This window comes from Puma concolor, chromosome B2 (genome assembly GCF_028749965.1).
Source record: "Puma concolor isolate L17-30 chromosome B2, mPumCon1.1.hap2, whole genome shotgun sequence".
Classification (NCBI taxonomy): domain Eukaryota; kingdom Metazoa; phylum Chordata; class Mammalia; order Carnivora; family Felidae; genus Puma; species Puma concolor.
Window position 1 is genome coordinate 65,724,405 of NC_141671.1, and position 23,964 is coordinate 65,748,368.

At 36.7% G+C, this 23,964-nt stretch overlaps 1 long non-coding RNA gene across 1 annotated transcript; it reads right to left on the reverse strand.

Moving 5' to 3' along the window:
• Positions 1-4,504: 4,504 nt before the first annotated feature.
• On the reverse strand, positions 4,505-23,604 carry LOC147581021 (uncharacterized). Its single transcript, XR_015251317.1, has 2 exons — positions 17,948-23,604; positions 4,505-14,130 (listed from the first exon to the last, which is right to left on the reverse strand). It is a non-coding gene; the product is annotated as an uncharacterized LOC147581021 (long non-coding RNA).
• Positions 23,605-23,964: the final 360 nt, after the last annotated feature.

Genomic DNA, 23,964 nt, shown 5'->3' on the forward strand with positions numbered 1-23,964 from the left:
CGGCTCAGGTCATGATACTGTGGTTTGTGAGATAGAGCCCCTTGTTGGGCTCTGTGCTGGCATCGTGGAGCCTGCTTAGGATTCTCTCCCCAGCCCTCCCTCTTTCTCTGCCCCTCCCTCTCCCTCTCTCTCTCAAAATAAATAAATAAACTTTAAAAAGTTAATTCCTCTGAATTATCTGAATAAGCCACATAACAGTTTTGGGTTATCATGTTTGATTAGACGTTAATAGTAATAGCTAACACTTTTGAGTGCTTTTCACGTTCCAAGTCACATGCCAAATGCAAATTAACATAGTGTTGTAAATAAACCCACACAGATGAGGAAACTGAGGTTTAAACTTGCTCAAAATCACACAAAAGTTAAGATCTAAACTCAGATTTACTTCTCTCAGCATCTACGTAAACACGCACATCCTAAGCAGAGGAAGTATGAAAGAACAGAAGTATACTCTGGTTCTAAAAGCTTTATGTCTATAAAAGTACAAGAGGATCAGATGTATCTGGATACTTTATAGTCTCTTATAACTTCATGTGGTACTATATAAAATATCAAGTTAATTCTCTGGGGAATCATGCAATGTCTTTATTATTCCTTGCCTATCAATGTTTCAGTATGCAATAATGAAGGCAAGAAATGCCTGCTTCCACATATCAGTACATAACTACCAAAAGAATAAGTACAAATAATAAAATAGAAATCACTAAAATTTTTTGTAACTAAGAAATTCAAGTAAATGAATTTTTGGAGTTAGCATGTTGCAACTACCAAATTAGCAACATTTAAACATATACACAGCACAGGCGTGGCCCCCAGCAAATCTGTTATATTCATGTGTAGTGAAAAAAATCTGTTTTGGACTTGGTGAAATTGCCTAATTTAGTCTCCCATAAAAAATAAAGTGATAGAAAAAACTAAAGTGATAGAATCAAAAACTATATGGAAATAAAAATCTATATTTTGATATATATTTTGAATTGATGAAACTATATTTTTATCAAAATGAAAACAATTTTAACAGTACAGTAATTTGGTACAATGTGGTATAGAAACATGATATAGTCATTTAAGTGATTAATATATTTAAGTATAATATTTTTTAAAGGCATAATATACTTTCAATATACCACATGATTGCATCTGCACAAAATGGGAGACACCATAAATTAATAGGCAAAAACTAAAATATTTAGGTATGAATAATAATATCATAATCATTTTTATTTGGGAACTTTTTGGTTAATATTTCCTCAGTGTTTCAACAATTTTTTAAGAAAACAAAGAAGGACATAAGAGCACCTAGCCTCACAATGATGAAATTAAGATAAATGATGTAATACTCTTTTTAGGTCATTCAAATAAAAGATGTTTGCTCACCACACAGTAATTGACTGTGGTTTTAAAATAGTAGCAAAAATATAAAAAGTTCTCAGGTGGCTGATTACATTCAATGAAACTTGAATAGGTGACTCCATATATTTTAAGAAAACTTTTGAAAATGATTTCTTTTCAGTAGCACCGAGGGTGGTATCCTTGTGCAGTTTTTTGCTGCTATTGTATATTGACATGACAGAATGTCTTCTTTTGATACAAAACAGAACCCAGTAGAATCAAGCAAAGAAGAAAATGTGCTTAATTTTTAAAAGCAAATAGTAGTAAAATATTTTGTGACTTTGTTCCAATGGTACTTAATCTCTATGTCTAATTGCGTTTATACACATAGATTAATCACAGATCTTCATTTTTTCCATATTAAAATTGAAAGTATGTTTCAGATGAAAAAAATGAACTATGATAAAAAGTCTTATGAAAGTGATGGGATGTAATGTATAACACGGGGAATATAACCAGTAGTATCGTAATAACTTTGCATGGTAATAGTAACTAGGCCTGTCATGATGATCATTTCATAATGCATAAAAATATAGCACTATCTTGTATCCCTAAAATTAACACAATATTGTATGTCAGTTGTAATTCAGTAAAAAAAAGGTCTTATGATAAAAGAATATGTTATCTTGTTACCTTTGCGAAATCAAAACTTTTGGCCCAGTTCACTGTCTCCTCCCCCCAAGAAAATCTCGGAGGAAAAAATGAAACTCTATCATCTGAAAATTCACTTGAGAACTGTACATAACCTTTCCAACTCATCTAAAGACTGGGGAGTTTGCAAGGGAAGCAAGAAAAAGTTCAGATGCCTAAAAAAAATCTGAGTGGTTCCAAATCTAGTTGCTTAACCACCAGCGCCCGAGTGTCTCTAGGGAAGCAAGAGACATCTGCAGGTTTGGAAGCAGCATACTTTATTAACATGAAAGATGTGTTTCCCCACTCTCTCACCTCTCTATCCAAGGGGAGGAAAATACCGCAACACGAATTAAAGGTCAAAGAATGAAAAGTTAGTTACCTTAGAATTAGACAAAAGAAATGAAAAGTGAAATTGAATTGGCCATTTCTTTTTCATAAATATTCCATGTTAAGAGCTGTTGGAGAAAAACTGGAGTGCTTGATGTGTAAACTTCAGATTAATTATAATTGATATTCTGGCCTTATTCATTCTGATAAGACATGGACATATGATAAGCAGTCACTTGTGATAAATAAAGTTTAATGCACTGCCCTTTATGCTTACTATGGTTTTCCTATAAAGACAAGTCAATAAATATTTATAAAATTAATTTATCTCTATTTTGAGACATTTTATAGGGTCATATGAATAAACAGAGTCAGCAGGTCTGAGTTTGGATGTTGGTTCCATTTACCACTTGTGTGACCTTGGAAAAGCTCTTAACTTCAATATACTAAGTTTTAAAACAGATAATGATAACAGCACCTCCCTTATTAAGATGAACCTCAATGTTCTTAATTGTCAAAATTAAAAAAAGGTTTTTTTAAATGTTTATTTATGGGGGGGGGGCACAGCATGAGTTGGGGAGGGGTAGAGAGACAGGAGAGAGGGACTCCCAGGCAGGCAGGCTCCACGTTGTCAGCACAGAGCCCAATGTGGGGTTCGGACTCACAAAACTGTGAGATCATGGCCTGAGCCGAGATCAAGAGTAGGATACCTAACCGACTGAGCCACCCAGGCGCCCCTTAATTGTCAAAATTTAATAGGCGTTTTTCCTTTAAAAATTTTAAGGGTTTACTATGTACCAGGCACTGTTCTAGACTATAGGGATATAGCAGTGAGTCCCTGATCTCAGGGTATCCATGAAGAGCCAAAGTCAGTTAAGAAATTAACATATAATCTGATGGATGTGATAAATGCTTCAAGGGAAGTATAGCTGGTTAAGTGATCAGTTGGAAGGGAGTGCTATTTAAATGAGGTGGGGGTCGGGCGCCTGGGTGGCGCAGTCGGTTAAGCGTCCGACTTCAGCCAGGTCACGATCTCACGGTCCGTGGGTTCGAGCCCCGCGTCAGGCTCTGGGCTGATGGCTCAGAGCCTGGAGCCTGTTTCCGATTCTGTGTCTCCCTCTCTCTCTGCCCCTCCCCCGTTCATGCTCTGTCTCTCTCTGTCCCAAAAATAAATAAAAACGTTGAAAAAAAAATTTAAATGAGGTGGGGGTCTGGTAAGGCCTTTCTTACTGAAACTAAAAGAAGCAAGACTAAATGAAGCAAGGGAGTGAGTCGTGTTTATATCTGGTGTCACATATTTGCCCAATTTCATTTAGGTAAGTTTCCACATCTGAGTGTTACATCCATTTGTGCCAGAAGCTACTATATAGAGAAACAAGGATTTTTCATGAAAGGGAAGTAGAGACTAGCAGGACATATGCAAAGTAAGAGGAAAAGAAAACATTTCTTTCCCTTCTGTCTTACACGTAACTTCTGGGTTTGAGCACAAACACCCTGGCCTATGGGATCTCTTACGGGTTGAAGGGAAGCTGGACACATAGGCTCCTGAAAGGAGTGGGCTCCAAAGGAAGAATGAACATTGCTTTCATGCAGTCTTTTCTAGTGGGGCTACTAAACTTAGACTCAGGAATAAGTTGCACTGGCAAATGGGAAAAGGAATGGAGCTAGGGTAAGGGGTCTTGGGCCGTTTATCTTATGTTTCTCCACCTATGGTCCTTTTGAGATCCTAGCATGGGGTATGATTAACTTTGAAGTCTGTGTAAGAGTCAGCCCAGGTGTAGCACACACCTAAACAAAGAAGGACTTTCAGGAAATGATTAATACAAGGCCTTTGGAGAAACAGTGGGAGAGATGGATGTTGCGAAAGTAATTCTCTGAAAACTCTCTGAAGAACATTAGATTTAGGCAATGTAGTAAAAAATTGATTCATTGTTCTGCTAGGTCTTTTTTCCCTCTGTGGCAAAAGAATCGAAATTCTTACATGGCAGTTCTAAGTTCAAAAGACATTTACTTCAGATGACAGTGGCATTTTTATAGCATGTTAACCAGTGTGTGTGAAAGTTATCCGTAGTATGCACTTGAATTACTAGAGTGAAGTCTATTAACGCCAAATGTTTTAGAAAACAAGCTGCTCCAAATTTCAATTTCTTAGGGTTTATTTGTTTCATAGTGCAACCAGTTTCCCAATCTCTCCAGACCTTGGCACCATATTTTATGTTATAATTTCAGTAACTTGAAAAACTTCCACTTCTGCACATGCTACTTCCCAGCTTTGGTCTGTCTACTACTTAGAACAGCTGCTTTACACTCAAGCCCCACCCGTCAGCTTCTTTGAGAGCAGCCAGGCAATAATGGACATTTCTGGGGAGGGCAGAGACAATGTCTGACTTGTTCAGCTGTATCCTAAACTCTTAGCACAAGAGTCCAGTTCAGAATAACTGCTTAATATATGTTTATTAAATGAATACACCAATGTCTGAAATCCTCTGGGATCCAAAATTATCTTTTATCTTTTCTGAGAAGGACCCGGGAGAGAAGGCAGGCAGGTATTATTAGTACAATAGGGGTGTTGATTTTTATTTCTTCCCTTTTTGATAGGATTACTGAACAGGCAGACAGAGAAAATATTTGGGCAAAGTGTATTTGACCAAGTCTTTCATGTACTTATGGAGAAATTTAATCTGGATCCTAATACAATCAGGAAGATTCACTGCTCAACAACTGTACCCCAAAGGAACCGAGGACTGCAAGAGATCAACCTGGAGGAGAGCCCTGAGAGCCAGGATTATGGACATTTTGTATGCAACAATTTTAATCTTTATCAGTATCTTTAGTTAAACTAGAGAATGAAGGCTTTCCCAATCAGACATAAAATTCTGTTGGATCAGAATCCAAAAGGACTTTGACAGGTTAGTGAAACAGGTTGAATCTAACTTAACAATTAGGTAACATTTCTAAGATATTTCTTATGCAGTGAAGGTGACATAACTGCTGCTCTTGGGTTGTCTTATGGATAAATGTAAATACCTATTTAAATTCAGGAATTGAGCCAAACAAGTACCAACTGGGGCAAAAGAGCAATTCATGCAAAAAAAGGAATGAATTTTAATCGACATTAAGCCCAACCTGGCTTAATACTGATGATTGCTCCCCAAAAAGCTAATGTGATTTTGTCGACATTAAGAGAACTGTGCTATCTTTAGAAATTATCCAAGTATTTATGGAGCTTCCATTTGCATTGTTCTAGGTGCTATGTGGGATAGAGGAGTATCAGGCATGGAATCCTTGCTACTCAGAAGATTAGCAGTCAGAAAACAATGTAAGATATGTGATTTGGCAGACTAATTATCAAGGAAATGACTCCTCAAAACTCTTAAACACCCAAAACCAAAACTGAAAACAAACAAACAAACAAAACCCAGAGGCTTGAATGCACTCAACAGGCATACATGGTCCACTAATTGATATTTATAGCCATGGCCCAAAGTCTTCAAGAAACTGCTATAAATAAGGTCCATTACTCTCTTTATAGAGACCGATGTTAATACATCTTAGAAATTGTCTTTGTTTGGTTGTTTTAGTTTTAAATGGGAAATAATTCACTTATCTAGAAATTATGCGGATCAGTTCATTCTTGAATAGGGTCAAATAAATCAGATACTACTGTACACAGTGAAGCACTGAAGTATACAGGTCAGCCTGTAATGCTTGAGAAGAGAGGGAAATAAATATGAGAAGTCACAGAAATGTAACATTCCACTCCAAACTCTACTGAGCCAAGCCAGATCTCTGGACTCTTGGCACTTTGAGGTCATGGCACAACCAAAGACTCTTGAGTGCTGACAGGAGGACAGGGGGTTACAACAGCTGCTTCTAGATAAGCCAAATATATAATTTATCAAAATAGCCCAAAGTTGCATACAACATCATGTTCCCCTTATAGTGACAGTGATGGTGCCCCAAACCAATGGCACATTTCCTTCTCAGGTGGGATTTCCAATGCATAATACTCTCCCATCCTTTGTGCCTATATTTGGATTTTGAATTTAAGTCTGGAAAAAGTGACACCAACAAGTGGATACATGTCTCTCCAAATTTATGGCCTCTAATCTCAGCTGACCCTCAGTGAAGCACAGAATAGCTTCCTCTGTCAACTTTTCTATGCTCACAGCAGCTTCTTCAAACCTGCTCCTCCTCCCTATTTTCATCCCTCTCAGGCATGACTTACCTCACTCCCTACTTCATCTGGTTCATTCTGTCATAAAGTACATTACTGTGTCCCAGCTCAAGTCTGTTCTATGTCCACTCATCTTTTCTTATTTACAGGAAAGACGCCTCTCCTGTTCAAGGCTAAAATTCTTTCATCTTTGTGAAGCTGCTGATACTCTCGACTTCTCCCTCCTTGAATTCTCTACTCCCTCTATACCTATGGCCTCATTTTCCTCCTCCTCTCCTGGCTCTTTTCCTGGCATCTTTTGCTGCTCATCTTTAAATGTCATATTCCTCAGCTATGTCCATGGTCTTCCTCTCACACTTACTCAGGCAGCATGATCCACCAGTTGCTCTTCCTAAGTAGGCTCTGCTCTCCACACCTCCACCCTTTGTAAGTGCTCTTTACCTTTCTGGTGTATCTGCTCAACTCATCCACTCACCTAGGGTCTGCTTGTCCTTCAATATGTTCAAAAAGTTTTGTGAACTGTTTTCTGATTCTCACACTAAGTTCAATAGACCTTCTCTGTACACCCCTCCTCTTAAAACTCTCAACACGACTTCCACCACAGGTTCTCTCATGCAATCAATAATTCTCATGTTTTTATCTCCTTTTAAGTCACCAACTCCTTGAAATGAAGCTGCATTGTTCTTTGCCATATCTTTGTGTGAAGGGCTCAGTAAACACCCATCAAATGAATGGATGAATTTTTTATGTGCAAAATAGGAGATCAGGAGATAATGAAATATTGTCTGAATGACCAATTGATGGAGTTGCCATTTGACAGGGATGTGGACCAAGTAACTTAATGTCTCTAATAAGAGGAAGGGTTTGTGATGTTCTGATGATCTGTGCCAAATATATCTGCTTAAAATTACTTTAAATAAAGACTAGATATTAACAAAATCTAAATAGACTGTACAATAAATTAAAATGTGCATTAGTGATTACTTTGCCTTCCTTTTTTTTTTTTGGTAGCAGACACTGAAACACTTTTGGGTAACTATTGCTCTGTATTATGGTGACATGGGTTACTGGCTAATGAAGACCTACACCATTTTTTTTATCCTAGGTTGTAAACCTAGTGCATCTTAGAGGAAAGAGGTCTATCTTTATTCCTCAGCAGATGGCCTCTTTCGACTGTAACTGCTAACTAACCATTTGACCCTATCTGATAGGCGCCCTAGACCTAGAAAACGTGCCTTCAGCCTTTGAAGTCCTCACATGGTTGGAAGCAAACAGGGGATGATGACAAGAGCATCGTTTCCTCTACTTTGTGCAACTTTTTATTTTTAACATAAAGCTATTTGGGTTTAAGACTTTAAAAATACTTTTGAGTGTGCAAAAGAAAATAACTTCATAGTTTCTAGCATGGTGGGAGACATTAAAAGAGCTCTGGTTGCTGAATAAAATCACAGTTTTAAACCTTCCTGAGAGACTGTTATTTCCTCACTAATTCCCCTTAAGCAAAATATTTAAGATCAGTATGAAGAGACTACAGCTTTTTATTCTGAGGATTACCTTTCATGGAAATGATAAAATGGAAAAATAATTATTCCACAAAGTTCAAAAAAAGAGCCAAATCCTCTCAACAAATCCACAGATACCATTACCCTTAAATACCCTCCACTTATCAGGGGGGAGAAAAAGAAAACTTCCTTAGATCTATTCAAATATAAAAACATTCTTTACTACATTGAATTTTATAAAATCCCATTGTTAAATACTTCCTCTCAAACTCTTGCCAAATGGGAGGATTACTGCTGAAACAGACAAGGAATATGTGACCTCCTCTCCCTCCCCTGATGAACATCAGGGTTACACTTTGGCACACATACAGATCTATTTTCTACAAAGGATGCAGCTTTTCAGAGATGTGAAGGATCGGGAATGAGAACACTGGCCCTCATCAACCCACTTCCTCTATTGGAAGGGAGTCTCCCAAATAGTCCTCTAAAGGAAACACTGGAATGAAGTCACCCATGTTTAGTAAAGTAACAGTAGCCTGATGATGTGACTGTCTCAAAAGTGATACAAGGCACAGTGGTTAGACTGAAAGTTCACTGAGACTTTTAATAATGAAATTTTAGATAAATATTTGCACAGATGCACACACATATTTATTTGCTCTGCTTCAACGGGACTCTTCCAAGTGCAAGTTTCAAAATATAAACAGTGGGAAACTGCTGCAGTAATGACTAGCAAAATACAGCAATTATTTGCAAGAGCTGAAAACTATTCATCTAATAAAAAGTAGGAAGCTGTGTGGGAGAAAAAGGAGTGAAATTCTCTAGCAAGAGAGGACAGTTGGAATTTAATAATTCACTTTGGCAATCATATTTGTTTAGTCAGCAGGCCAATGTTCTTACTGTGCTGTACAATGCCAGGGACAGTCTTCATCTTAAACACCCACCATGTTAAGAGAGCGACTATTTCTAGCCAAGCCACATAAATACTATCACTGTAGCATTCCTAGAGTATAAACCTTTTATTACACATCTCTAGGCAGATCTGTAAAGCCCAGAAAGGACTCTCATTAGTTCAGAGATTAATTTGGCAGAGATGGCATCAGATTATTTGAAAACATGTTATTAAGCAATATTTCAGAAGTGGCAGTTACGCTCCAGTAACAGAATATATGCTAGGCTCCAGACTGTATTTTTAACATCTCCTTAGTAATATAAACAGAGACCAAGGCATGAAAAGCTCTCATGGCTTTCTCTTTTCATTAATCAATGTTTTTCCTCTTCAAAGATATTTTCGTCACTTTTAATTGAAATAAATTTCCTCTTCAATAAAAGTGAAGACATGCACAAGAGCTTATAAGAGAATGTACATATTGCTGTGGTGTTAGGAGCAGATGGACATAATTGATGATCAGATTAACGCAATTAGATTAATGACACCTATTATGCAAACAGCTCAAATGAGTAAATAACAAACGGCTGACCACCTATGGAATGGTCTTATAAGAGTCAGGAAGGCAAAGAAATGGAAAGTATATGTAGCTGCCATATGTCTGCATGCATCTATTCATATGCATCTTTGTTTCCTATGCTCATTCACTGGTTCTCCTTTGCTCAACTCTTAGGTATCATTTAATTGGTTAAATTAATATTTCACCAGGATTAACTTTTAACTAGTTATTTATGCTAACCCAGAAGCCATAGACTAGGTTTTTCATGCAGTAGATGGTCAAATACTGCCTAGCAAATAATTTTTTCCAGTGGTAAATATATGGTACAATAATACCATATATTTTGGAAAGAAATATATATATTCCATATATTGTGGAAAGAAATCCAAACATCTTTCAATGGAGAAGGAGAAAGAATTAGGTGTTTGGAAAAAAGGGGCATTTGTGAAGAAGCAATGGAGATTTGTAAATCCTGCACAGTGAGAGAAACTTGTACAGTTAGCCAAAATCTGGAACAACCAGTCCCACTACCACAGCAGGGCGAAGACCCCCACTGAGCACAGTCCAGGAGAGGTCAGCAGGCTGCATATCAGAAACCCAGAGTGGAGCCCAGTGGCATGAGAATGAGGAATGACTTCCTGGTGGCACATGGGGAGGTGACATTATTTTTTGAGTGCATAAGAGGAAAGTGAGCATTTCAGAGAAACAGTTGAGGAAGACTAGATGTGAAAGTCTAAATTTAGAGCAATAATAGTCTGGGGGATTGGAAAATCTTCAAACATATACTAAAAGACCTGACCAGGAAGCTCCACTTCTGACAAGTGTGGAACAAAGAAACATCATGAAGGAAGAGAAGAAGCAAGTCACAGTCAAATCCCTCAGCCAGAGCTATCTATGCAGTTGGTTAAGTGCCCTACTTGGAAGATCGAAAGTTAGTGTCTGTGTATAATTTGATGGATAAGAATTTTGCTTTAAAAATCTTTTTTAGACAATTGTGAATAGTTCCCTTCTAGCATTCCTCACAGTCCTTATTGAAGAGGGCAGCTGTGATATAGAAAAATAACATCCTATTATGACTACCTTTGCTAAAATAGCCTCTCTTTCTGCAGGCTTATCTGACCCAGACCTCAGAATCTCCTGGACTAAGAACAACTCAGGCCATTGTGATTTAGAAGTATCCTGGTGCTAGAGAAGGCACCAAGATGGCCAGGAGACAATGGCAGCATTAGAAGGCCCTAGTTGAACAGAATATATAATTTCATTTAACAGCTGCGGAAGCTCATTAACTACACTGGCATGAATGATTCTTTACAACTACAAAAAGAAAGAAAAACAGCAGCCTATTTACAGATGCAGGGAGAGCCATCCCTTGTTTTCTAGCTTTCAAGGGAAACAAAACATTTCTGCATAATAACTTTATCCTATAATTCAACACGATTTAAAAGTGTAGCTTGCCATAAGCTTAAAAAGATATTTTTGTGCCACATATTCAAAACTTCCACAATATTCCAGCAGTTTCTGACTGCATGGCTTCCTGGTTCCCCATGACCTGCTAAGGGGGCCAATCAGGCAGCAATCTGGCCAGCCCAGGCACCTTCCTGGCATGCACGCTCCCTGCACTCAAACATCGCTCTCCCTTGTACTTCCTCATGTCCTCAACTTGAAGAAAGTATAGCTCAAATGCTTTCCACAATCCTTCATCACTTCTTATTTTTTATTTTAGGTTCCTGCCACTTACTAAATGACCCTGAGCAAATCACTTTGTCTGTGCTTTAGTTTTTTTATCTATAAAATTATGATAGCACCCGCCTTCATGGGGCTATTGTGAGGACTAAACTGTGAGTTAATACAAAGCATCTAGAACAATGCCTGGCAATAGCACACCCTCAATAAATGTCAGCCAGTACTTCGCTATTATTACCACTACTTAGGACACGATGCACCGCTATTACTAATGTTACGTGTATTTCACCAACTCCACCTAAGTAAAAATTGCTTGAGGGGAGAGTAGAGGTGCATATTAGTACCCTTTCATGCCCTCCTCCTTCTTCCTCCCCTGCTCCTACCTCAGATACATACACAAACAGGAGGAATGTTGCTGATACTTTCTTGGGCTCAGCTGAAGGTTCACGATGGCATGGCATTGTCTTTATCCCATTTGGACAAACTCCCTCATGGCTGTTTTTCCTCCTAAGAGTAAGTGGTAAGGTATGCTCTGGGATGGGTCCCTATTTTTCTCTTTCATCATCTCAGACACTCTCTGTTACTCAAGAGCTCTCATAAATAGAACTGCTTGATATTAGTGCTCTAGGCTAAAGGAATGTGAAATAAATGATTCCCCAGTGTAGCCTGGTTCATTTGTATTCCATACTGGGGCCGAAGATGATGCTCTACTTGGTGACATTATTGTTTGTTTTTTTCTTTTAGCATGTATTTCCTGTGAGATCTTTTCAGTAAGGGGCAGCTAATCTCAGGTAGAATTTACATAATCTTGGGTTTCTGGTCCACATGACATTATCTCATCCCACTCTTGTTAGCAATCACAGGAATCAAGTCCTTTTCAACTTTGTATCCTTAAGCCCCTAACATTCATGATTATTTATACAAATAGGTATTCAATATTTATTGAAGCAAGCAGTTATATTAGCCACATTCTGATAGGGTCGGTCATGATTGAGGTCCTATCATTTAGTTAAACTGAATCCAAAATTCAGAGAACTTTTCACAGTAACAAGTACTAATCTGATGCTTATCAGTAAAATTCAAACTCATCAAGATGGCCTACAAGGCCCTACAATGTCTGTCCCTTATTTACTTCTCTGACCCTATCTTGCTCACTCTAAACCAGAATACTTTATAATTTTTGCCTGATCCAACTTCTGTTCCTTTGCACTTACTGTTTGTTCCCTCTGCTTGAAATACATCTCCCCTCAGAATCTCACAAGATGAATTGCTTCTTATGATTCCTATCTCAGGACAAAGAAGGAGCCCATGGCCTGAAGAGAAAGGAATGACTTCCCCTGAAGAAATGACATGAAGTATGATACCTAAAGTAGGAGTGTTCATGCACATATGTGTGTGTGGCTGTATGTGTTTTGGGGTACACGTGAGGAAAAAAAGAGTATTCAATCTATGCAGAGGCAAGAGCTGAGGCAAAGGCTTGGAATGCAAAGGAATGGAGCAAGGTTGTTTGCAGAACTCCGATGTGGCTTCAGCTTTAAAAGCTGGGGACAGCAGAAGATGGGGCATGAGCTGAATCATAAAGACCTCCTTCAGAAGAGGATCCAAAAGAGGGGCAGTACAGCATTTATGCACAGTAGCCCTTATGTAATACCTTAAGATACAGATTAATCGCTCTTCATAAGAAAAAAATCCTTCTGTTTTCATGGGTATTCTCCTATTCTTCCCTAACTTAAAAATAATTAGTAGTGTTAAGTGTGAGTCAACCCTAGGAGTTTTATACTTTTTCAGGAAAAGTGAGCTACCTCATCCAAGATTCAGGGCATGGACTGCTCATCGGCCTCCTGGGAGCTTGTTTTCTAACCCTCAACATAACCATAACTTTTCCTACTACTAGTCCTGGTGTTAACTCAGGTGAGAAACTGAAAGCGATTTTAAACCTTGTTTTAATTAGCTATTAGCATATCATATACATTCACACACACTGAATTTGTAACAACCACCTGAATGGATTCTTCTCTATAGTATGTATATATATATATATATATATATATATATATATATATATATGTATATATGTATATGTGTGTGTGTGTATATATATATATATACACATATATATATAGTAAATTGCTATTATGTTAATTTAATAGATTTAATAGATTAGATTAAATTGATTAGCCTTACATTTTTAGAATTTCTAATAATTCATGATGATTCATTTTAACTACTCAGAGATTTAGGAATAAGTTTCAAGAAATCAAGAAAATCAGCCCCAAAACTATAGGAAGATTAGATGATTGGTTCAAGATACAGCTGAACATTATTCTTCCCATGAACAGTGTGCAAATTTCCTAATTTCTTATTCAATGCTTGACTGTCAGAACTTATTTTAAGCAAAATACATATTTACTTGGGTAAGAGAGTAGAATGAAAATTAGAAAAAGAAAACTATATATCTTATATGGCCATGAAAGCTACTGAAAGCATATGAAAAAGAATAAATGTTTCAAAATTAGATTTTCCAGATGGGCATTCCATAGTTGAAAGATTGTAATTCCAAAAATAATTTTAATCTAACATAACAAAGAGTAAGAAATTGAGCAAAATAATTTCCTTAATAGGCACTTGGAAAGATGTATTATGTATAAAACATCAATCCTCTAAGCTGAATATTTGAATTTATAACTTCTACCAATTCTCGCACTCATTTCAACATACTTAACACTCAGTGCAAATAAATCATTTAAGCAGGACAATAGTTTCTATTCATTAACATCACACATCCTGCAAATAAATGTATTTCTACTGTGGGAATCTTGACTGCAAGTACTACTCTTTTATGGCATGAGACATTTATTTACATACATTTTCCTTCACTGGTATGTATCATCAACATTTATTCTTTGCAAGAGTTTAACTCCTTAGCTGAAAAACACCAAATCCAAAATTCAGAAATGTAGTTCAGTCTCTGCAAAGAAGCATATTGAGAATAACAAGCTTATGACACATTACCACATTGCATAACATTTTATATTTTCCAACACTCTTTCCAGTAAGGTACCTCATATGTGAGATCTCATGGTGTCATTTTGTAAATGAGAGCTGTGGAGAGATTCTGATTTTGCTCCGTTGTTAAGGTACCTGAAGGAGTTCATTCATTACTTTCTCTAACCATGCAGGGCACTGAAGCCTTTGGGGACAGTAAGTTCACATTTAGTGTTTATGCTGAATGAATCCCCATTCTACTTTGTTTTAATTTGCATTAAAAAGCCTCTAGTCTCAAAGTACTGCATCATTAAGTTTATATAATAATTAGATATACAAATTAGGAAAGGCAGATTAAGTATCACTTGGCAACATTAACTTGCCCACCACCTTCCTCACACTGAAGATTTAAGAAGTGTGTATTAGTGAGAGATACTTATTCGTGCGTAACAACTGAAGAAGCCTGTTAAGAATACTTAATTCACTGACTACTATTTCTAATAATAAGCACATTCAGAGGATGAGATTTTTTTCTTCATTTTATTTACTGGATTTCTGCCATTAGGAAGAGTAAAAATGAAGGGGAAAAACAATAATCATAAAAAACCCAATCTCTTAAATGATTTAATAGCTTGGTCAGTGCACACAAACAACTACAGCATATATTATCAACCATATTTTCTATAGCTAGAGTATTTATTCTGACATAGTACCATATGAAGAAAGTTTTCTCCATTACTGTAGTGAGACTGCTAAAACAGTTCACTAAGAACCATCTTTAAGAATTCAGTAAGTCATTTTAAATATTAAGAAAAATAACTTCCAGTTGCACTCGGATACAGAAAAACAACTGGTATCTGTACATTATAATTTTTAAGCCACCACAAATGACACCACTCAAGAAAGATATTTCCACTCCACACCCCAACCATAATATTTAGCTACAGTTTTAAAGAAAACAAGGCAATTGTGATAGCATGTGTTTGGGCAAGGATATGTTTCACAGGTATAGCTACTAAGACTATATTCTTATGTAGCTTCCTTTGCCCTCATTGTCCTCACCCCTGGTTTTAGTTATTCTTTAACAGAGGAAAGATTTTACACATCTGTAATATTATGGGTAGCATCACTACAAAATGGAGTCCAGGTTCAAATTAGTTTTATGGTCAGGGAAAATTAGTATCATTTAAATGAGTCACCAGTGCCACTTTTGGACCTCTTACACCTATAGAAATCTCCCTTTTAATGATGTACCCATTTTTATTTTCGCAAATCACAAACAAAAATTAAACATGCAATAGTTATGATGATTACTCAGTGTGGTGCTATTTTTTGTTTTACATTATAAACTTTACAGCAACAGTCATGTTATATTTATGTAGCACACATTTTAACAATGTTTTATTCTCAGTAACCGACCTATGGTGGCCCATTTCAAGAGTTTTATGTCCTAATCATACATGATATGTTACTATGCTGATATGAACATAAAATTTTAAAAATTTTTATAAAGAAGGAAAACCACATGAAAGCAATTAGCAACAGTTTCTAATTTATGCTAAATATTAATTTATCCTACTTAAGTGCAAATAACTGTCTATGTAGTTGTAGATATCTAACACTGTAAATTTTTAAAGTTGGATATTTTTGTGAAATAAAAAAATTGCATCCAGATCTTATTCCAAATATAAACAGGATACTTTTGAATTATTTTAAAATAGCATTTTAGATTTTTCCTAGTGAAATATGGGGCCTGAGACATAAAATATTACAGATATTAATTTCAAAACTATCCAGCATATTTTCTGGAGATTTATATTTCTTTAAGAGTATTTGAGAAAGTTGTGATTTTTACAAACTAAAATATTCTAACATGTAATCACTTAAATGAGGCAAATAACTAAATAGGTGGGAAATGGAAAATTTAGAGGGCAATGAGGCAAGGTCAGGGATATGAAGTAACATAGGAGGAGAATCTAAAGAAAGTGAAGGTCAAAGAACTAGGAAAAGTTTACTCATTTCTCCAAACCTATCATAATTTACCTAGGAAATGTGGTTAAGTTCCCCGGGACACAGCTGAGTTACCTGCTCTCAGTGTTTTAAGTTTACCTATTAAAAAACAAGCCACATTCTTAATTCCAGACCTCAGGGCCTAGCAGATGGAAAGCCTTCATCCCTCCCAGTGACAGCCTACTAACCTCTCATGGCCCAGCATGACTAATTGAGGTTTTCACTTGATGGCTTTATGTATGAGAGAAATTTAAACGCACTTCTATACATGCTCCTTCCATCTCAGCTAATGAGAATGTTCAACTGTAGCCTGGACAAAATTTAAATAGTGGTCACACTGTTTCAGTATCACCTCTTACTGACATCATCAGTGAGTATTAAATAGGAAACAATAACTATAAATTCTACATTAATGACAACAATGCATGTTTAGAAAATACAGTGTTTTAGAGGACAAAGGATGCCATTTTCATCTCCTTTTATGTATCTCATTTCTACTATTTAAGTGTCTCATGTTTTAAAAAATCTGCCATAAGACACAGATTTACAAAAAATACAAGTTGTTGGATCCTTCACAGAGGTCCATAACAGGATTCTTTCAAAAGTATTAGGATGCCTTCATATAGTTAGGGTAGCATTTGATGCATGTATCACTTTTAAGAGATATGTGCTATTACATAAAACAAAGTAGATTTTTCAAAGATTGGTTTATCTTAGGTACTTTTTTAAACTGAAAACTACTTTATTACTTAAAGACTGATCCTATGAGAAAATAAGTTTAATTAATAATGTGAAAGTGAATTAACTCTGGGCTTTGCTTTTTTCTGTTTTCAAATAATTTAGGTTTCATTCATAGAAATGTTTGTGAATGGCTCTAAAAAACACATATTTTGAAATTACATATAAACAGCAGGACAAATCACTGTTTAGAGTGATTTGTGAACTATTGCCCTAGTACACTTTTTTTTTTTAGAACAGAAATACTATAAAACATTTCCTCACTTCTCTCAGGAATACTCTCTTTTCTTTTCTTTCCCTTTCTTTTTTGATATTGCAAATTCAATACACAGAGCACCTCTCCTCCTGCCCCTCTGAAGTCCTCTGAAGACGCAAAGAGATAGTTTAAAAGTCATTTAATTCATACCATTTTCACCCAAGCTCTGTAAAAATGAATCAAAAAGAAAACAAGGTATTCAGTTTTAGTTAACAAGATAATTGCTCCTTGAAGTCTGAGGCAGTAGGCAGCTGCAAACATCCGACTGAAAGCCCATCTGTGGCTTCACAGCTTCCAGTCGAGGATGTTTACAGTCGCTCACTGTCAAGAGGGATATACCTTCTTTCTGTTTTGTTAACCTGCATACTGGTTCCTAGCAGGTGTTTCTAAGATGCACAAGAAGTAATTGTGTATGTTACTCAACTCTCATTCCAATGCAGAAATATTCTAGAAAATGTCTCAATATTAAAACAAAAAGCTTCATGTCTGTTAATCATCTACCAAGTTCCTGTAGGATTTTGTGACAGACTAAGAAAATATATGCAAATTGCTTTCATCCATTATTGTTAGCTAAGAAATAAACAAGGCAGAATTACTTAATAGGGCTCCAATTCGTATTATGCAATTTAAAATCCCTCTTTGAGTGAAAATGACCAAACAGAAAAATTAAATTATGTTAACAACATAAAGTACAAATTAACATTAAATACTACACCTAAGTGAACTTAGACTCTCAATGAAAATATAAAAGGTCTATTTCAAACATTATAAATTCTGATTAAAAAAAGAGACTTACGTGCTTTTATATACCACTCTTGCTCTGAAATCTGCTCCCAGAGACAACTTGTATAGTCAGCTGGTTTTTGAAAGAGTATGCAACAATCAGGAGAAAAGTAGAAAGTAATAATGAGGTCTATAACAGGCATAGATCAGTTTGTGGATCAAAGTTTCCCACTGGAAAAACACAGAACCTATCACTCGCAACAGAGTGACGCACATTAACTCCAAATTTGAATGTTTTGAATTCCACTCCCATTCTCTTATGAAAATAAATGAGGAAAACTGAAGGTTAAACTCTATCGGTCACTACTCTCCTGAAGGAATTCGAAACGCTTCCTAGTCTAGTGAAAGATTAAGTTAATACAGAACAGTGGGTATGCCTTTCCCTGAGATTTTTTTAGAAGAAGTTACCGTAAGATTCTCAGGTTGCAAAAGTCTTAGTAGTTTGGGACACCAAACCCAAAACCAAAACAAAATCCACACAAACAGTGTCATGTTTACTGAAACTAACAAATGTGAAGAGCTCCATAAATTACTTTCTCAAAGCAAAGGGTAACTCTATCCCATTAAGGTTAAGAAAGTTAATCTTTGAGGCAGCAGGTGAAAACAAGCTGAATTATGTTGAGCCCTTTTGCTTTATTAACTAAGGACTTTGAACTATTAAAACTTCCTAGGGAACCACGTTTTCTCAATGGGTCAAGTCACATAGGGGAACAAAGCAAACTTTATCAGTGCTGTGCAATTCTACATTCCTGAAATTCTTAGTACTTGGCATTCACATATACCATCGCTGACTGGAGCTCTAGTCAGTTCACCAAACTCAGCTATAGCTACCAACCTTGTGAACTTCTCACCAAGACACTCACTTCTTTTAAGTTAGTCACAAATGCTAACCGTACTCTGGCACCATACTCTGTGCTCTGTAATTAAAACAGATAAATACCAAGCCTTTACACCCTGTGAAGACATTGTATAACAGTAACTGTGTACCAAAAGAAAATATTTTTACTTCATAAATTTTTCTCAAAGTGACAGAGCCCGTACTTGTCTTGGAATTTTACCACTTTTAAATAATAACTTTAACCTACAAACTAAAAATGGTGACTAGTACATATTAGGCAAATAACCTCAAATAACAATTCAATGAACATGTTAAACAGATATTAAACCTTAGCACAACTTTGAAAATCCAGCCTTTTGCTCAGAACTCTTATGAATAAATACAAAAAATCCTCCAGAGCATGGAAGACAACAAAATTTCAGTTACAAGTGTACATAAATGGAAGGGTATTTAACAAGCATCAACACAGTATATTTCACTGCCTGTATACATGGACTTCCTTTTTAGCAAGACACTAGCTAGATGAAATCTACATGGAAGGTAAAGTGGATTTATTCCAACAAGATACTGAACAATTTTGCCAAGTTTAAGTGAGATTCAATGTTAAACTCTTTGCTTGTTTTCTGGTAATTGAACAGCATTGGTTCCATTAGAACAGCAATTTTCAAAATGAGAAGCTGGCAATGGAATTATCAGGATAGCTTCTTCTAACACCACATACCTGCACTACCTCTTGCCCCATCCGTTTTGCAATTGTTATTCAGAAGGGGAAGGTCTGAGTGTGTGTATTTTGCAAAAGCTATCAAATGATTTTGCCGTATTTTCTTGGCAGAGAACTACTAACCTAGAAAGATGTAACTAAATAAATTTGCTTGAGACAAAAAACTCTTGTCACTATTTGAGAAATAATACCAGTAAATCCAATTAAAAAATCATGAATTAAACACAAATATGGCAGAATAAGACTCAATTGTGTCCAATACATGAGATCCTACATACTTTTATAACACTGGAAATGTTCACAGAAAACAACTTAGTTCAAAACGATAAGAACGCTGGGTGCTCTAGCCCCAGTAGATAAGGTTCCTAAGAGTCTCCACACCCAAAAGTGCAATTCTGGATGTCTATATCCTAGTCAGTTTTTATAGTGTTCCTCATATTAGTTTTAACTCTTTGAAGGATTAAGTCCTCCTGGTGGTGGATAGTTTAGGACTGGTCCCAGTTAAAAGTTTAAAATTTTTTCTTCCCTATGACCCAGCAATTGCACTACAAGGTATTTATTCAAAGGATACAAAAATGCTGATTTGGAGGGGCACATGCACTCCAATGTTTATAGCAGCACTATGGACAATCGCCAAAGTATGGAAAGAGGCCAAATGTCCATCGACTGACAAATAAAGAAGATGTGGTACATACACACAATGGAATATTACTCAGCAATCAAAAAGAATAAATCTTGCCATTTGCAACAACGTGGGCGGAATTAGTGTATTATGTATGCTAAACGAAATTAGAGAAAGACAAATATGATTTCACTCATGTGGAATTTAAGGAACAAAACAGATGAATGTAGGGGAAGGGAAGTAAAAATGAGAGAAAAACAGAGAGGTGGACAAACCATAAGAGACACTTACATATAAAGAACAAACTGTGGGTTGATGGCAGGGCATTGGGTGGGGGATGGGCTAAATGGGGAATGGGCATTAAGGAGTGCATTTGGGTGTTATATGTAAGCACTGGGTGTTATATGTAAGTGATGAATCACTAAGTTTCAGTCCTGAAACCATTACTACACAATATGTTAACTAACTTGGATTTGAATTAAAAAAATAAATTTTTTTTCTTAGCTACCCTAAACCATTCAGTCTTGAGCTCTCTTATTGATTCTATAATCACACATTTTCCTAAGCTGTGCACAACTCAGAACAGCTTAAAATATTATAGCCACTCAAGCTCCATTACCTCCTTCTGCTAATACACACAATTCTCTAGATTTAAACATATCAGAGTTTTTAAATTAAATGGCCTACATTTGAATGGTGAGGTTTTAGGCACTTATCAGCAGGTGGTGGGAGTATCACTGCTTTACTGGTCAACTTATTTATATATACTAGGACTCTCCCTTGGCCATGGAAATGCAAAGGGACATATAGGTGAGGCTTTTCCCTCTGGTTCCACGTATCTCCTCTGTGTCCATCTAACCTCCACCTGCTCTAGCCTCTGAAGGTTTACAGCGGCACCCAAGGAATGGGTGCTTCATGCCACCATAGGGCCTAGAGCCCAGGTTGTGCTCTGCATCCTTCCACGTACCATCTCTCTGGAGGCCAAAGTCCCAGGCAACTGTGTCAACAGTATTGGAATTTGGCCTCTATCCTTTCCTTCAGAAAACCCACCTACAGACAAAAAACACAAGTAGTTTCTGTTTCCTTTCATAGAAAGCATACATAGAAGTGATCTGAAATGGAAGTAAAATAAATGTACAACTTTTGTACAAAATTGTCCCTTCGAAATTCATCTTCACTTTCTTCTATTTATACTTAGTAGTCCACACTGTTGTTAGCCTAATTCAGTCTTCTAATTATTATATTTCTTTTTTTTTTTAATTTTAGAGAGAGAAAGAGTGCATGAGTCAGGGAGAGGGGCAGAGGGAGAGAGAGAGAATCCCAAGCATACTCCACCCTCAGAGCAGAGACCGATGTGGGGCTTGATTGCACAACCCCAGGATCATGACCTAAGTCAAAAGAAGAGTGGGATGCTTACCTGACTGAGCCACCCAAGCACCCCAAATCTCATTTTATTTCTTGCTAATGACAATGATGTTGAACTTTTCCTTGCTTTTTTTTGGTAATTAATAGAAATATAGACCTACCCACTCATTGCCTGTTGAAAATGGATGGAGGCTGTAGGAATTTACTGGGAACATTTTTCCATGGATTGTGCATACATGCAAGATTGAGAAACTCAAATTCTAGGAAGAAAAGCAGTATCTTGGATAGTATAGGGCTTACAGTTACAAAGAATAAAATCTCTTCTACTGTAGATATTAATGTAAGTATTTTTTGTTCAATTAACAATCTCTAATAAAATGGTAGTGAGAAATAGAGAATTAAGCTTAATAAACTGTATGTATCAAGTTTATAGCCTTAACTTTAATACATCATTTTTGTTGTATGCCAAGCAATGTTTATGCATGATCTCATTTTATCCCTGCCATGGTATGATGAAACATTTACTATCATCATCACACAGATGGGAACACTAGGATTGGAGAGCTGGAATCATACACTCACTTTCCTATTCTGATATTTTGCCTATTGTAAGCTCTTCTAAATCATTTGTGCAGTTGGGGAAGGTGTTAGTTTGAATAAATATGAGACAGTGAAAATTCAATAAAAATTGTGTTTGCATTGTAAATTGGGCATAAAAATTAATGAAAAAAATACTTTAAGAGTAGAAACAAATATCCAGATCTTTTGGTGATAAAACAATTCATTCACTCATTCACCAACATGTATTTATTCATTTGCCAAAATCTCCTTTAAAATAATACTGATTTACAGTTTAGGCCAGGGTTCTCCAGTCAGGAACTCTTCCAGTTTATCAGTTTTTTGGTTATTACTACCTTACTCTTCCATCTGCCCCAGCCTCTCTCCTACTCTGGCTGGCTTTCTCACTAGGGAGGGGGATTCCAGAGGGTCAGGGCATCCTAGCCTTCAGGCTAATAAGGGACTTTCCATCCAACTCCTCCCATCCCCTCTCCTTCCCTTCCCTCAGGCATATCACTGGCAGCAGTTCCTAGGCTGCATCCCTCTGACAACCTGCTGGCTCAGCTTTTCCCCACTTCAGGTTTCCATTAGACTCTTCACAAAGAGCAACTCTCAGGGTGCCTGGGTGGCTCAGTCAGTCAAGTGATTAAGGCGTCAGGACTTTGCTTCAGGTCATGATCTCAGCGTTTGTGGGTTTGAGCCCCACATCAAGCTGTCTTCTGTCAGTGCAGAGCCCACTTTGGGTCCTCTCTCTCCCTCTCTCTCGGCCCCTCCCCCATGTTCTCTCTCTCAAAAATAAATAACCTTAAAAAAAAAAAAGGCAACTCTCACCTAGGAATACTTTCCTAGTCCTGTTGAAACATAAAATCATATTTCTAAAGGGCCATTAAGGTGAATTTAAGATAAATTTCATTGTAATAATCACATGGCAGAATTCAGAAGTTCTTGTTTTTCTTAAAGCTGTAAGATTAAATTCCCTCTAATAGTAAAAATTCAGCATGATTAATACTTTACCTTCAGAGTAATGAGAAATGATTTCAGAAGAACACAATTCTCTAAAGGAAACTGTATTCAAAAAATATTTCTGTTTGGGGCACCTGGGCAGCTCAGTAGGTTAAGTATCCAACTTTGGCTCAGGTCATGATCTCATGGTTCGTGGGTTTGAGCCCTGTGTTGAGCCCTGTGCTGACAGCTCAGAGCCTGGAGCCTGCTTTGGATGCTGTATTTCCCTCTTTCTCTGCCCCTCCCCTGCTCGCCCTCTCTTTATCTCTCTCAAAAATAATTACTAAAAATATATGTTTATACATTTCACAATTTCAAAAAATCCATTTCTAATGTAGGTCAAACTACACATAGTTGACATTTCAATTTTAAGTAAATAAAATTATTTTGATGCTCTTAAAGAAAGATTTGAAAGTAATCTGCTACTTGGTTCATTATTTTTTTCAAATACCTTTAGAAAGTATTTCTTAGTAGTAGCCCAGGTTAGAGACTTTATTAATCATTTTGTATAAAATAACATCAGTAATTGCCATAGAATAGCCAGATTATTGACACACATAGAAACCGACTTTCTACTTTTTTTTTTTTTTAAATTTTTTTTTCAACATTTATTTATTTTTGGGACAGAGAGAGACAGAGCATGAACGGGGGAGGGGCAGAGAGAGAGGGAGACACAGAATCGGAAACAGGCTCCAGGCTCCGAGCCATCAGCCCAGAGCCTGACGCGGGGCTCGAACTCACAGACCGCGAGATCGTGACCTGGCTGAAGTCGGACGCTCAACCGACTGCGCCACCCAGGCGCCCCGAAACCTACTCTTTCTAAAATTACATAATCATTAAAACATGTTTACAAAGCTATACAATGATACAGAACATTATCTACCCCATCAGGTAAAAGAAAAGCCAACAAAAAAACCGTATGTA